This window comes from Lissotriton helveticus, chromosome 2_1 (assembly GCF_964261635.1).
Source record: "Lissotriton helveticus chromosome 2_1, aLisHel1.1, whole genome shotgun sequence".
NCBI lineage: Eukaryota > Metazoa > Chordata > Amphibia > Caudata > Salamandridae > Lissotriton > Lissotriton helveticus.
This window is the reverse complement of record NC_136059.1, coordinates 69,335,485-69,350,953: the sequence shown is the minus strand read 5'-3', so window position 1 is coordinate 69,350,953 and position 15,469 is coordinate 69,335,485. Positions and strand designations below refer to the sequence as shown.

Genomic DNA, 15,469 nt, shown 5'->3' with positions numbered 1-15,469 from the left:
CCTGCAGTGATTTGAAAAACTATGACCCTTTATTTCTCTGGCTGAATGGAATGGAACCTGCAACAAAAATAGCCACAAACATGACAAATCTTGGAATTTACTTTGACTCTACTCTTTCCATGGATACTCAAGTGGACAGGCTGTGCTAATCAACCTTCTGCAAGTGAAAACACTTAGGCAAGTCTTTCCACATCTTAAATTTCATCAAAAGATACAAGCAACATCATCACTCATCCTCTGAAAAGGTGCCTATGCTAATGAACTACACCACAGCACTCTGCTATCAACTATCAGATGGCAATACAGAATTAAAAACTTAGCAGCAAGACTGATTCTAAATTTAAATCGGTCTGAAATCTCCACACTGGCTTGCGATAGAAAGAAGATCCTCTTTAAAACTGTAGTGTAGTTCCTATATTCCCAATAGGTTCTGCGCATTGGAATAATATATACTGCAGCTTAGATGTAGGACCAAGGTCAACTAGGTCTCTGCCGAATATATTAGACTTAATTATGTGTGTGCCAGCTAGCTCAGAGGTCACTAGAAACTTTCTCGAAAGTACAAGAAGGGATTAGTTTCTGACAACCATATAACATGACAACTTTGTTTCCCAAGAATAAGAAATCAATCTTCAGAGTTGTGGAAACAATAGATAACTATTTTACTCAGTCAATTGTGTATACTTAGTTTCATCAGAGCTGCTGGGAAATTAGAGAGACTGGCGTTTTCAATAAAAGGTATTTATTGAACAGTCTTCTATCTCAAGCATGAGAAATGTACTGCTACAATAGTAATGCTGGTTATAAAGTACAAGGCATATAATACAAACAGTATTATAAAGTAGTACTGTAAAAGCATGATATGGTTTCTAAGCCATAAGTTGCTTTAAATAGATAAAATGCATAGAATAAATACAATGATAAAAGAGATGGCTAAAAGTACTCAACTGGTGCTTCTAAAATACGCCTACCCCGATGTACCTGACCTAAGCCTAGCACAAGGGAAGAAATAAGTTTAGGAGTAGTTTTAAGTTTAGTATTCTTTGCCTAGAATCTGCCAAGAGTCTAATCAAGAATTCTCTACGGGTCTAATCAGCTCCGTACCTTGGTTTAGAATGAAGGAGGTCTTGTATCTCTCTCGCAGGACTCGATCTCCCAGATACCCGCCAGGGTAAGCTGGAAACACTGGAGCTGGATTTCTCGGCAAGAGAAGAAACAGCGTCTCTCAGTGCGTCTGCTGGAGCGTCTGCTTCCTTCGCGAAAGTATATACCCAGGCCTACAATTGTAAGGACAACCAAGGCTATTTCAACAACAAACTTAACTATCGAAACGCGTTGAAATAAACAGCCCCCCAACAATATCTGGGAAGACCTTATCCGTAAACCTGCACATTAACCAGAACATATATCGTTTTTAAGAAATTTATTAATGAAAATATTGTATTAAGTGTATTGAATATATCTGTTTTGTTATATGTTATTGATCAATTGTTTTATCACTAGAATTAAATTCTTAAATATCAGAAAAAAACTCTTTTTGTGTGTTCACCCCTTTTTAGGTATCGCTGGAGGGCGGAGCTCTTAGCTCCGCCTCCAGAGAAATCTCTTGATTTCAGCAAGGAAAATGGAATACGCCCCCCTGTCCCATGGGCTAGCTCCATAAATGGAGGCTAGCCATTGGGTGCCGGATCTGTCCGTCAAGGCCGGACCAGATTCGGGGGCGTTCCCGAGATTTTTTCCCTGGGCGGAGTTACGTTTTTCCCGTTCCCTCCCCTTTCCCGCCGTCCGTGTCCTCTCCCGCCCCCCTCCCGCCGTCCGTGTTCTCTCCCGCCCCCCTCCCGCCGTCCGTGTTCTCTCCCGCCCCCCTCCCGCCGTCCGTGTCCTCTCCCGCCCCCCTCCCGCCGTCCGTGTCCTCTCCCCACTCCTCGTTATCTTAGAATGGATGGAGATACTCTTCTTACCAGATTGGCTGATTGATCTCTTGTCAATTATTAATTGGTTGCAACAACAGAAGGCTTGCATTTTGTGGATTGTGATTGGCTGAGAAAACACATTCCAGCTAGTCATTGGCTGAGAGGTTCCAGAGTATGCACGTTACTTGACGAAGCATTTAGTTGCTGCACGCCCCGCCTTCCGTCAGGGGGGGGTGAGATAGCTGAGAAGAGAGTGCCGACATGCCTACTTCTTACTGGGTGAACTGCGTGTCCTTAATTGCCTTAGTGAATTGACACACGAGACAGCTGGAATATTCTAGTGATCCGTGTAAACCGGATCGCGGCTGGTGAGTACTTTCCCTTAAGGTTTCAATCACACTGCGCCCCCTGTCCTATTTGTAAGATCCATCGAGAGCCACCCGGTCAGTACCTTTGTCAAGCGCGCGTCACCCCCGGTGCCCCGCCCTCCCCCGCTCCGACCTCAGTGGCTTCCGCCTGGAAGGTCCCTCTCCCGCTACCCTGTCACGGGCCTGCACCCCCGCCCGGGCCGCTACTAGTGCGGTGAGTGCCATTTGCAACTCTTGGTTGTTGAGAGGAGGCGCCGAGTGGCGCGCGGGGATGGCCTGGGATGCCCCCGGACTGACCACCTTTAGCCCTCTGCGAGGCCAAACTGTCCGGTTCTGCACCACCGCTCCGTGGGGGCGGGGCTGAGCCTCCCTTAGTTTCGCCAACGACGCTGTGTGGGGCTGCGGCTGGCCAGCTCCCACCGCCACACAGTTTGTGATGGAGCTTCGCTGCAGCCTTCCAACTCGCTGGCCCCCGGCCACACCTGACAGTTTGGGGTTGCTGTTGGATGCTTGTGATTTGTAAGTCCGCTGCGAAGGCGGAGGAGAGCTCCTCGGGGTTACTATCAGAGCTCCCTTTTAAGCTCATTGGAATGAATTGGACATGAAGGTGAAAGTACACCCTTCGATATGGCGTTTTAAGCTTTTCTGTTTGTTAAAGTAATCGTATGCTTCTTCTCACGTACATAGGTTTTGAAAAATGTAACTTGGTAGTTTTAAATGTTTCTCTTTTGGATTTGTAGTGCGTCTAGAACAGGTTAGTATTTCTATATGTTCAATTATTCATTGTCAATAAAATGTCCATGTTTTAAACGTTCCATCGTAATTGTCCCCGTTGCACCCTGGCACGATGTGACTGGGCTGTGTACTAGGAATTTGTACAACTTTACTCACCCCCATTTGAAAGTGCATATGTGGTTCATGGAGAGCTTTACTTGGACAGGTACTGAGTACCTGTATTTAACTTCATGTTGGTAGGAAACGTGCCTGCCGTTTTTAGAAACGGTGCAGTACTATTAGTGGGAGACTATTCCTGCTCTTCCCAGTGGCAGACAGGTACTCATTTCATGGATACTTAGCACTTGTATTCGTTCCAAGCGCTATAATCATGGTATTCGGTTCCTTAAATGTTTACGAGAGCCTGTATGTAGGTTTCTGTCTTTTTTGGTCTGGACAGTACCTATTTTGCGAGGGAGGGAGTGAGTGGTCTGTACCCAAGTTTAGCTGTTTACGTATGTGAACAACTTTTAATTTCGTGTATATTCTAATAAAGCAAGAAGGCCCTCTAAAGTTTACAATGGCAGGTACTGTCTTGGATATCAACTCTTCATACAACACTTCCCCTTTCAGCATTGGCATCAGATGATTTTAGTGCATCATGTCTCTCAGTAACCCAAACGCTTCTTCATTGTGTTTAGTAAAACGTCTTTAATCCAGCATGTCCATGCCGCAGCATCCTTTTTAGGTTTCGCTGGAGGGCGGAGCTCTTAGCTCCGCCTCCAGAGAAATCTCTTGATTTCAGTAATGAAAATGGAATACGCCCCCCTGTCCCATTGGCTAGCTCCATAAATGGAGGCTAGCCATTGGAACAGAGATCTGTCCGTCATTCACGGACCAGATTCGTGGGCGTTCCCTCGATTTTTTTCCCTGGGCGTTCCCTCTGTGGAGTCATGCGGCGGTGGGCGGAGTTGTTTTTGTTTTTTTCGGCGCCATGTTGCTCTCATTCTGCGGCCGACCGACGTTGGAGGAAGTCCAGGTGGGTGAGTGCTTGTTTTTGACCGTGTGCTGTTCCCGCCCCCCCTCGCTGTCCTGTGCCCCGTTCCCGCCCTCCCCCCCTCGCTGTCCTGTGGCCCGTTCCCGCCCCCCCCCCCTCGCTGTCCTGTGCCCCGTTCCCGCCCTCCCCCCCCCTCGCTGTCCTGTGCCCCGTTCCCGCCCCCTCCCGCTGTCCGTTCCGCCCCCCTCCCTGTGTGTCCGTTCCGCCCCCCTCCCCGTTACCGCCCCCCTCCCCTTTCACTCTCCGTTGCTTGTTAGGTCTGGGATTACACCCATTATAGCATTGCATTCTTCTGATCTACAATTAGGTCTCTGGTGTCTCTGCACAGGAGGAGGATTTGCAAACTATGTAATATACTCATTGCATACATTGGATAGCACCCGCTTGCCTCTTGTGTCTTTCCATCAATGATAGAAATGTTTTTAACACAGCCCCCTGCTTCTTCATTCATATATTAACACGACCCCCTTCACCATTATAGATCGGATATGCCGGGCACTGTTGCCTTGCAACTACTGGCTGCGATGGCGCAGACGACGACAACAACTTTCCGAGGTCTTCTGCTAGTGTGTTTTGGGAACGCAGGCGTGAAGATTGCTGACCTGTAAATTACATGCTCACTGTACCTTAACGCTTTAATGATGTTTGTTCTGACTGAGCCTCTTTGCAATGGCCAGAGTCTTAAAAGCAGTGAAAACACTTTTGTCTGCAATTAATATCCATCTGAGCATAGGTCAAGCATTCAGTGGGTTATAATTTGCAGTCTTGTTTTACCCAGTGGTGCCAAACATGATGACTCTCGCAGATGAAGTTGCAATATCAAGGGCAGAATTGCTTGAGTTTTTCTTTGTATCTTAAATTAAATCATGCAAGTAAATGTTGGTTCCTAAAGAAGAGACATGGGCTTGAACGTTTATTTATTTAGCGGTTTGTATTATTTTAAATATTGCAGCTTTGATTCCTATAGATTTAGGCAGGGCTTTAAGTGGGATGAAAAAACCGAGGAGTCTCCGAAAGAGGCTCTGTTTCTCTTCGTGCTGTGTTTTAAGAAATGCAATAGGTCTCGCATTTGCGAGAGATTAAGCTATTGGCATTGTAAATGACAATGCCTTTTATTTATCTGTTTTCAAAACCAACACATAAATAAAAAGTTTGTCATTTACAATGCCAATAGCTTAAACTTTTGCAAAGGCGAAACCGTTGCATTGTAAATGCTTGTTTAAGTTTGTTGTTGAAATAGCCTTGGTTGTCCTTACAATTGTAGGCCTGGGTATATACTTTCGCACTGAACAATTTCCCTGTCCCAGGATTTTTATCCTTTCCAGGGGGTCCCTGATATATTACACAAAGGGTCTGCTTCCTTCTGCACTTGCTGCTGCAGGGCATCGGGCAAGTAGTTAGTCGATCTGCTCCAAGAACCACCGTGTGTTAGTTTGGGCAAATGTAGGCATATTTATACCATGAAGGTGCCGAATTTGACGCATGATTGGACTTAATAACATCACTCAAAGGTTCAATTCCCAGAAAACTCCAAGATTTCTTGGATAACTTAATATTCAAGCAGGGGGAAGATCCTAGCTGCTGAAGGAGGGGTTTTCCAAGAAATCTTTGTGAATTCTTGGAACTTAGTGGAAGTAGCCTTGCCGTATTTGGGCTGTAAGGCTCAGTCCTAATATGGTAATGATTTCTATGCCTATATAGGGATAAGGTAAAGTATACCTATATAAGGGCATGAATCGGGAAAAGTTACACTAGGGTCCTAGCACAGCCTTTACAACAAAACTACCTTTCATCACTCACAGAGCTATTAACTGCAAAGGATCAACATTTATTCAGGTAAAAATCTCAAAATATTCCCATCCCAGGAACTTATCTTCACGACTTGCACCACGCTTAATAATTTCAGCTTATAGGAAATAAGCCATTGATACTACTTTCTCTGTGCAAGCTGCAAACCTTTGGAATTCCATACCTCTAAAAATCAGAGCCATTGAGAACCACTTAGACCGCAGAAGGATGTTTACTCCCTTGCGACCCAAATATGAATCCACACGTACTCATTTTCTGCCGACAGGCCAATAACCTCAGGACCCTCAAAGATCAAGGAAATGTTAAATCAGCAGAACATCCTTAACAAACAGTCACTATTAGGGGGAGGATGTGGCGCAGCAGCCAGAGCTCCCGACTCAGGAGCTGTGGATCCGGGTTTGAGTCTCGGTTTGAGTGCCCATGGACAGCGCCTGAATACCCTCATGGGTAATAAGCTGCGTCATATAAATCTACAAACTATTATCAGGATGTACCTCATCCCCATAGAAACTCAACACTCGCACATCTTTCTCAAAAGACACACAATGGTATAATCAATGCCAACCCTACTGCTTGTCTACTCCTTAAAACTTGACTGACAGATCTAATAACCTGCTTCATACTTCCACATTCCAAAACACCCGATTTATAGGTAGGGGTTATTCTTTCTCCTGCCTTTCGCTTTGAATGACACTCTTCGTACACTCCCTCCTCTGCATGTCTCAGTGCCTCTATAGCCTGCCCTTTCATAAGTCGGCAGACTGAATGTAAATAAACTAACCATACTCCTCCTTAAAAATCTTGACTTGACTTGACTTGAAAAAATCATAAACTCTCTTTTTGCGTAACCATTCCTACAATACCTAAACCTTTCTATACACTGATTCTTTTTCCTTAAATCACAATGTCTCATTCTGTATTACCTCTCCTTGATATCTTACAATATCTAACCTCCCCACCCTATTTCCTCAACTCTCTTTTTCACTTAGAGTAACTCACTTTACTACTTACACATAATGCCTTTTAACTTAATAATTTACGACTTGAAAATGGAGGAAATTGGCCAGTGTCCTTAGAGCACAAGATTAACCCGTTAACCAACAAATCTAAAACAACAAATACCCACTGCGTTAACCTTCAGCTCCTCGTCTGGGGTAGTAAGCCCTATATAAATGCAAGTACAATACATATTAGCATATTTTATAAGAGTATATGGGTACGAGTTAGGAACTAACTCCTATACCCTTGTGAAGAGTAGAATCAATTGTAGTGTTTGATTAAAATGATGTGTTTTACGACCCCTCTTGTTTAGTCTCTATATGAGTGATTTCCAGTTGAAGTTAACCGTATATGAACAGAGTCCTACAGCTTATGGTCAAGGATTGTATTTGTATTCTGCGAATTGACTTTGATTGGCATTCAGAGACCAATAGTAACTTGCTAGGTGATATTTCGATGCCCAAATAGGGCTTTATAAGCAACTTCAAGTAAGTGGTTCACAAAACCAGAATGGACTTGTACATTAAATTGCTCAAGTGCTGTACCATTTTAACTTGGAGTGAATCTTCTCGCATTTGTGAATGTTCTAGGGCCAGATATGAAAGGAGGTGACAAGCCACAAACTCAAAAGCATGTGTGTATTCAATAACCTTTAGCAGGTTGTTTTCCACTCGGACGTTGGTTGCAGTTTTACTCCTGCCAATGCCGGAGTAAATCGGTTTTCAGGTTGAGAAAAGAAAGGGAACACCTAGGATTTTTCCATTGGATAGGGGAAAGTTAGCAAGTGCAAATTCATTGAGATGTTACATTTAACATTTGGAAATATACAATTGCAGCAATTTCAAATGGCTAACGTGCGTGCATGTGACTACCGTTAGCAATCTTTGAGATCTACAGTTTCCTAGTAATTCTGCTGAAATTCCTTATGAATTTCAGGAAAGTTAGTAATTTTCACTTAGGGAAAAATTCTACAAGAGCACATCTCCATTTATCTTTGCAAATTAGGCAGGAAGCCTTACTTTGATGAAAATCCAGATTACGAGTATTGCTTCTAAAACAGGGTGGTATTTTAGGGCACTAGGCTACTTGAAGTCAATACATATCATTAAGTGGGAATCATTGTTGATGGTGGTCTCACCTGGAGCTCATTATAAGTTTTGTGAAAGGAATTCTCCATCTGCTTCAGTGACGGCATTGCTAAGTTTCTCTAAGAATATTGTAGTTATTAGCTTTTGAGTTAAGAAAGCCTGCCTTGATTTGATAGACCAGTGTGCAGTGGTGACTCCAGCAGTTTATCCTTTGATTGCTGCAGTTATGTCTTACTTTATCCAACAGTCAAGAGGTGGAGCATTGGTAGCTTCAATCTGGAGTAGTGTGATTGATGTTGATAAAGAGAGTACCAAACTATTGTTTCCCTTTACCTCTACCTGCACAGTCCCTGCACAAACCCTTAAATCCCCCTTCTTTGAGTGATATTAAAAATTTGTCATTAAATAAAAGGTTCTTTACCTGTATGGTGAAGTACATGGTAGTAAAATAGCCTGTGTAGTACTTACCTACTTTGGTATGTCCTGCTTAGTGAAATATGCACAGTAAATGTACTTATCTTAATGAACACTTTTCAAGGCTATAAGATCGAGTTATCAGTCAGAATAATGTTTATGAGGACAGGGTTGTGTTGTGAACCATGCTAAGTCATGTATGGTGGGACCACCCTATTTGTGATGGAGGTGAATTGATTTGATTGGGATATCTAGTGCGAAGAACAAGAAAGTTGGTGATAAATGTGCATCGGATTGCAAATGATGAATGAGTCCTGAAGAAGGTGGTGCAGGCAGAAGATGCTGCAGAAACGCTATGGTACGTGCCACAGAGTGTTGATCATCATGGTCCAGTCCATGCATGTTTAAGGAATGATGATGCTGGCTTCATACATTGCAATATCTTTTGTGAAGACCGTGGATTTCCTTGAAATTAAAGTGAAATCACGTCTGTATTGCCGAGTAGTATCGAAATGAATTGTTATGATACAGTTCAAAGGACTTATTTTTGTTATTTTATGAGAAGAGAAAGAGAATGAGATTGATTTCGTATCAAATAAAAAGGTTATGAATAATGAAATAATTGAGTGTGCTGAGAGTGCTATGCTCGCAAGGGTTGAGCAGTTGTCTATACATTGGTTGAGTGTGTGCTAAGAGTGCTATGCTCGCAAGGGTTGAGCAGTTGTCTATACATTGGTTGAGTGTGTGCTGAGAGTGCTATGCTCGCAGGGGTTGAGCAGTTGTCTATACATTGGTTGAGTGTGCTGAGAGTGCTATGCTCTCAAGGGTTGAGTAGTTGTCTATACATTGGTTGAGTGTGCTGAGAGTGCTATGCTCGCAAGGGTTGAGCAGTTGTCTATACATTGGTTGAGTGTGTGCTGAGAGTGCTATCCTCGCAAGGGTTGAGCAGTTGTCTATACATTGGTTGAGTGTGTGCTGAAAGTGCTATGCTCGCAACGGTTGAGCAGTTGTCTATACATTGGTTGACAATAATGAAACAAGTGAGGGTGCTGAGAGTGCTATGCTCGCAAGGGTTGAGTAGTTGTATATACATTGGTTGACAATAATGAAACAAGTGAGGGTGCTGAGAGTGCTATGCTCGCAAGGGTTGATCAGTTGTCTATACATTGGTTGACAATAATGAAACAAGTGAGGGTGCTGAGAGTGCTATGCTCGCAAGGGTTGAGCAGTTGTCTATACATTGGTTGAGTGTGTGCTGAAAGTGCTATGCTTGCAAGGGTTGAGCAGTTGTCTATACATTGGTTGAGTGTGTGCTGAGAGTGCTATGCTCGCAAGGGTTGAGCAGTTGTCTATACATTGGTTGAGTGTGCTGAGAGTGCTATGCTCGCAAGGGTTGATCAGTTGTCTATACATTGGTTGACAATAATGAAACAAGTGAGGGTGCTGAGAGTGCTATGCTCGCAAGGGTTGAGCAGTTGTCTATACATTGGTTGAGTGTGCTGAGAGTGCTATGCTCGCAAGGGTTGAGCAGTTGTCTATACATTGGTTGAGTGTGTGCTGAAAGTGCTACGCTCGCAAGGGTTGAGCAGTTGTCCATTCATTGGTTGAGTGTGCTGAGAGTGCTATGCTCGCAAGGGTTGAGCAGTTATCTATACATTGGTTGAGTGTGCTGAGAGTGCTATGCTCGTAAGGGTTGAGCAGTTGTCTATACATTGGTTGAGTGTGCTGAGAGTGCTATGCTCGCAAGGGTTGAGCAGTTGTCTATACATTGGTTGACAATAATGAAACAAGTGAGGGTGCTGAGAGTTCTATGTTCGCAATGGTTGAGCAGTTGTCTATACATTGGTTGCGTGTGCTGAGAGTGCTATGCTCGCAAGGGTTGATCAGTTGTCTATACATTGGTTGACTAATGAAACAAGTGAGTGATATTAAAAATTTGTCATTAAATAAAAGGTTCTTTACCTGTATCGTGAAGTACATGGTAGTAAAATAGCCTGTGTAGTACTTACCTACTTTGGGATGTCCTGCTTAGTGAAATATGCACAGTAAATGTACTTACCTTAATGAACACTTTTCAAGGCTATAAGATCGAGTTATCAGTCAGAATAATGTTTATGAGGACAGGGTTGTGTTGTGAACCATGCTAAGTCATGTATGGTGGGACCACCCTATTTGTGATGGAGGTGAATTGATTTGATTGGGATATCTAGTGCGAAGAACAAGAAAGTTGGTGATAAATGTGCATCGGATTGCAAATGATGAATGAGTCCTGAAGAAGGTGGTGCAGGCAGAAGATGCTGCAGAAACGCTATGGTACGTGCCACAGAGTGTTGATCATCATGGTCCAGTCCATGCATGTTTAAGGAATGATGATGCTGGCTTCATAGATTGCAATATCTTTTGTGAAGACCGTGGATTTCCTTGAAATTAAAGTGAAATCACGTCTGTATTGCTGAGTAGTATCGAAATGAATTGTTATGATACAGTTCAAAGGACTTATTTTTGTTATTTTATGAGAAGAGAAAGAGAATGAGATTGATTTCGTATCAAATAAAAAGGTTATGAATAATGAAATAATTGAGTGTGCTGAGAGTTCTATGCTCGCAAGGGTTGAGCAGTTGTCTATACATTGGTTGAGTGTGTGCTGAGAGTGCTATGCTCGCAAGGGTTGAGCAGTTGTCTATACATTGGTTGAGTGTGTGCTAAGAGTGCTATGCTCGCAAGGGTTGAGCAGTTGTCTATACATTGGTTGAGTGTGTGCTGAGAGTGCTATGCTCGCAGGGGTTGAGCAGTTGTCTATACATTGGTTGAGTGTGCTGAGAGTGCTATGCTCTCAAGGGTTGAGTAGTTGTCTATACATTGGTTGAGTGTGCTGAGAGTGCTATGCTCGCAAGGGTTGAGCAGTTGTCTATACATTGGTTGAGTGTGTGCTGAGAGTGCTATCCTCGCAAGGGTTGAGCAGTTGTCTATACATTGGTTGAGTGTGTGCTGAAAGTGCTATGCTCGCAACGGTTGAGCAGTTGTCTATACATTGGTTGACAATAATGAAACAAGTGAGGGTGCTGAGAGTGCTATGCTCGCAAGGGTTGAGTAGTTGTATATACATTGGTTGACAATAATGAAACAAGTGAGGGTGCTGAGAGTGCTATGCTCGCAAGGGTTGATCAGTTGTCTATACATTGGTTGACAATAATGAAACAAGTGAGGGTGCTGAGAGTGCTATGCTCGCAAGGGTTGAGCAGTTGTCTATACATTGGTTGAGTGTGTGCTGAAAGTGCTATGCTTGCAAGGGTTGAGCAGTTGTCTATACATTGGTTGAGTGTGTGCTGAGAGTGCTATGCTCGCAAGGGTTGAGCAGTTGTCTATACATTGGTTGAGTGTGCTGAGAGTGCTATGCTCGCAAGGGTTGATCAGTTGTCTATACATTGGTTGACAATAATGAAACAAGTGAGGGTGCTGAGAGTGCTATGCTCGCAAGGGTTGAGCAGTTGTCTATACATTGGTTGAGTGTGCTGAGAGTGCTATGCTCGCAAGGGTTGAGCAGTTGTCTATACATTGGTTGAGTGTGTGCTGAAAGTGCTACGCTCGCAAGGGTTGAGCAGTTGTCCATTCATTGGTTGAGTGTGCTGAGAGTGCTATGCTCGCAAGGGTTGAGCAGTTATCTATACATTGGTTGAGTGTGCTGAGAGTGCTATGCTCGTAAGGGTTGAGCAGTTGTCTATACATTGGTTGAGTGTGCTGAGAGTGCTATGCTCGCAAGGGTTGAGCAGTTGTCTATACATTGGTTGACAATAATGAAACAAGTGAGGGTGCTGAGAGTTCTATGTTCGCAATGGTTGAGCAGTTGTCTATACATTGGTTGCGTGTGCTGAGAGTGCTATGCTCGCAAGGGTTGATCAGTTGTCTATACATTGGTTGACTAATGAAACAAGTGAGTGATATTAAAAATTTGTCATTAAATAAAAGGTTCTTTACCTGTATCGTGAAGTACATGGTAGTAAAATAGCCTGTGTAGTACTTACCTACTTTGGGATGTCCTGCTTAGTGAAATATGCACAGTAAATGTACTTACCTTAATGAACACTTTTCAAGGCTATAAGATCGAGTTATCAGTCAGAATAATGTTTATGAGGACAGGGTTGTGTTGTGAACCATGCTAAGTCATGTATGGTGGGACCACCCTATTTGTGATGGAGGTGAATTGATTTGATTGGGATATCTAGTGCGAAGAACAAGAAAGTTGGTGATAAATGTGCATCGGATTGCAAATGATGAATGAGTCCTGAAGAAGGTGGTGCAGGCAGAAGATGCTGCAGAAACGCTATGGTACGTGCCACAGAGTGTTGATCATCATGGTCCAGTCCATGCATGTTTAAGGAATGATGATGCTGGCTTCATAGATTGCAATATCTTTTGTGAAGACCGTGGATTTCCTTGAAATTAAAGTGAAATCACGTCTGTATTGCTGAGTAGTATCGAAATGAATTGTTATGATACAGTTCAAAGGACTTATTTTTGTTATTTTATGAGAAGAGAAAGAGAATGAGATTGATTTCGTATCAAATAAAAAGGTTATGAATAATGAAATAATTGAGTGTGCTGAGAGTTCTATGCTCGCAAGGGTTGAGCAGTTGTCTATACATTGGTTGAGTGTGTGCTGAGAGTGCTATGCTCGCAAGGGTTGAGCAGTTGTCTATACATTGGTTGAGTGTGTGCTAAGAGTGCTATGCTCGCAAGGGTTGAGCAGTTGTCTATACATTGGTTGAGTGTGTGCTGAGAGTGCTATGCTCGCAGGGGTTGAGCAGTTGTCTATACATTGGTTGAGTGTGCTGAGAGTGCTATGCTCGCAAGGGTTGAGTAGTTGTCTATACATTGGTTGAGTGTGTGCTGAGAGTGCTATGCTCGCAAGGGTTGAGCAGTTGTCTATACATTGGTTGAGTGTGTGCTGAGAGTGCTATGCTCGCAGGGGTTGAGCAGTTGTCTATACATTGGTTGAGTGTGTGCTGAGAGTGCTATGCTCGCAAGGGTTGAGCAGTTGTCTATACATTGGTTAAGTGTGCTGAGAGTGCTATGCTCACAAGGGTTGAGCAGTTGTCTATACATTGGTTGAGTGTGTGCTGAAAGTGCTATGCTCGCAAGGGTTGAGCAGTTGTCTATACATTGGTTGAGTGTGCTGAGAGTGCTATGCTCGCAAGGGTTGAGTAGTTGTCTATACATTGGTTGAGTGTGCTGAGAGTGCTATGCTCGTAAGGGTTGAGCAGTTGTCTATACATTGGTTGAGTGTGCTGAGAGTGCTATGCTCGCAAGGGTTGAGCAGTTGTCTATACATTGGTTGAGTGTGTGCTGAAAGTGCTATGTTCGCAGGGGTTGAGCAGTTGTCTATACATTGGTTGACAATAATGAAACAAGTGAGGGTGCTGAGAGTGCTATGCTCGCAAGGGTTCAGCAGTTGTCTATACATTGGTTGACAATAATGAAACAAGTGAGGGTGCTGAGAGTGCTATGCTCGCAAGGGTTGAGCAGTTGTCTATACATTGGTTGACAATAATGAAACACGTGAGGGTGCTGAGAGTGCTATGCTCGCAAGGGTTGAGCAGTTGTCTATACATTGGTTGAGTGTGTGCTGAGAGTGCTATGCTTGCAAGGGTTGAGCAGTTGTCTATACATTGGTTGAGTGTGTGCTGAGAGTGCTATGCTCGCAAGGGTTGAGCAGTTGTCTATACATTGGTTGAGTGTGCTGAGAGTGCTATGCTCGCAAGGGTTGAGCAGTTGTCTATGCATTGGTTGAGTGTGTGCTGAAAGTGCTATGCTCGCAAGGGTTGAGCAGTTGTCTATACATTGGTTAAGTGTGCTGAGAGTGCTATGCTCGCAAGGGTTGAGCAGTTGTCTATACATTGGTTGAGTGTGCTGAGAGTGCTATCCTCGCAAGGGTTGAGCAGTTGCCTATACATTGGTAGAGTGGGTGCTGAGAGTGCTATGCTCGCAAGGGTTGAGCAGTTGCCTATACATTGGTAGAGTGTGTGCTGAGAGTGCTATGCTCGCAAGGGTTGAGCAGTTGTCTATACATTGGTTGAGTGTGCTGAGAGTGCTATGCTCGCAAGGGCCGCTGTCCCTTCAAGCATATTATGACTTTCCTCACCACCACTGATTTCATGGAGGGCTTTCTTCCATGAAAGCAGTGGCAGTGAGGAAAGAAAGGGGGCCCTACAGGGCCCCTTTTGCCTCACTCCAAGTGTATGAACACAGGCCCTGTGTGCATGCACCCCTAGTTCCAGCATAGCTTGGACTTCACAGTCCATGCCGGGCTGGAACTTACTCTGATGTTCACACTGCGGTGCCTATTTTATAGGCATCTCCATGGGAACGCCAAAGAATTGCCCGCCAATGACTAAAAAAGTAATTACACAGAGGGCGGTTCTCACGCATGTTCGGCAGTGCGGCGACGGGGTGGTCCCGCTGTCGCACTGTCAAACCCGTAATCGGGCCCTAAGTGTGCTGTGAGTGTTCTGCATGGAAAGGTTGGGTAGTGTCTGTAGGTTAAGAATAACGAAATAATTAAGTGTGCTGAGAATGTAAGCATGCAAGATTTGGGTAATGTCTATAATTACTATAATTAATGTAATATAAATTGCTTATTTGTGATTTTATGATTGTGCCACATATGACTGCCTGACTACTGCTTTAAAATGTTAACATTCATTTGCCCGCACTGTATGTCGCTTTTGCAACTTGAGAAAACATGGATTTCACTCTGAATGAGTTTGTATGAGAGAGGGTATCAAGAGCAGCGAGCCACTCTGACCTGATGTCTGTGTGTGATGTACAGGTCATGGGTTTAAATCCTAGCAGGCCCAACTCATTCCTTCTTCCTTTCAAGAAGGATACATTGACAGCCCTTAACTGTGATGCTATTAATAACAGATATTAGCAGACAATGTCATTAGTTTTGTAAATGGATATTATTAGTAATTATATAACAAGATCTCATCGCAGCAAGTAGATTCATTTAGCACTTCAGAGGCAATAAACCATGAATTCTCTCTTCAGGAATTTGAGGTTTCTTTGCATTTATAGACTTGTCAGTGAGAAGGGTCAGTACAAGAAATA

The 15,469-nt window shown here is 43.6% G+C and overlaps 1 protein-coding gene across 2 annotated transcripts in view; it reads left to right on the top strand.

Annotated features, from left to right (window-relative positions):
• Positions 1 to 15,469, top strand: part of ALMS1 (ALMS1 centrosome and basal body associated protein) — a 222,885-nt gene that overhangs the window by 16,303 nt on the left and 191,113 nt on the right. The gene's annotated exons all lie outside the window — the stretch shown is intronic.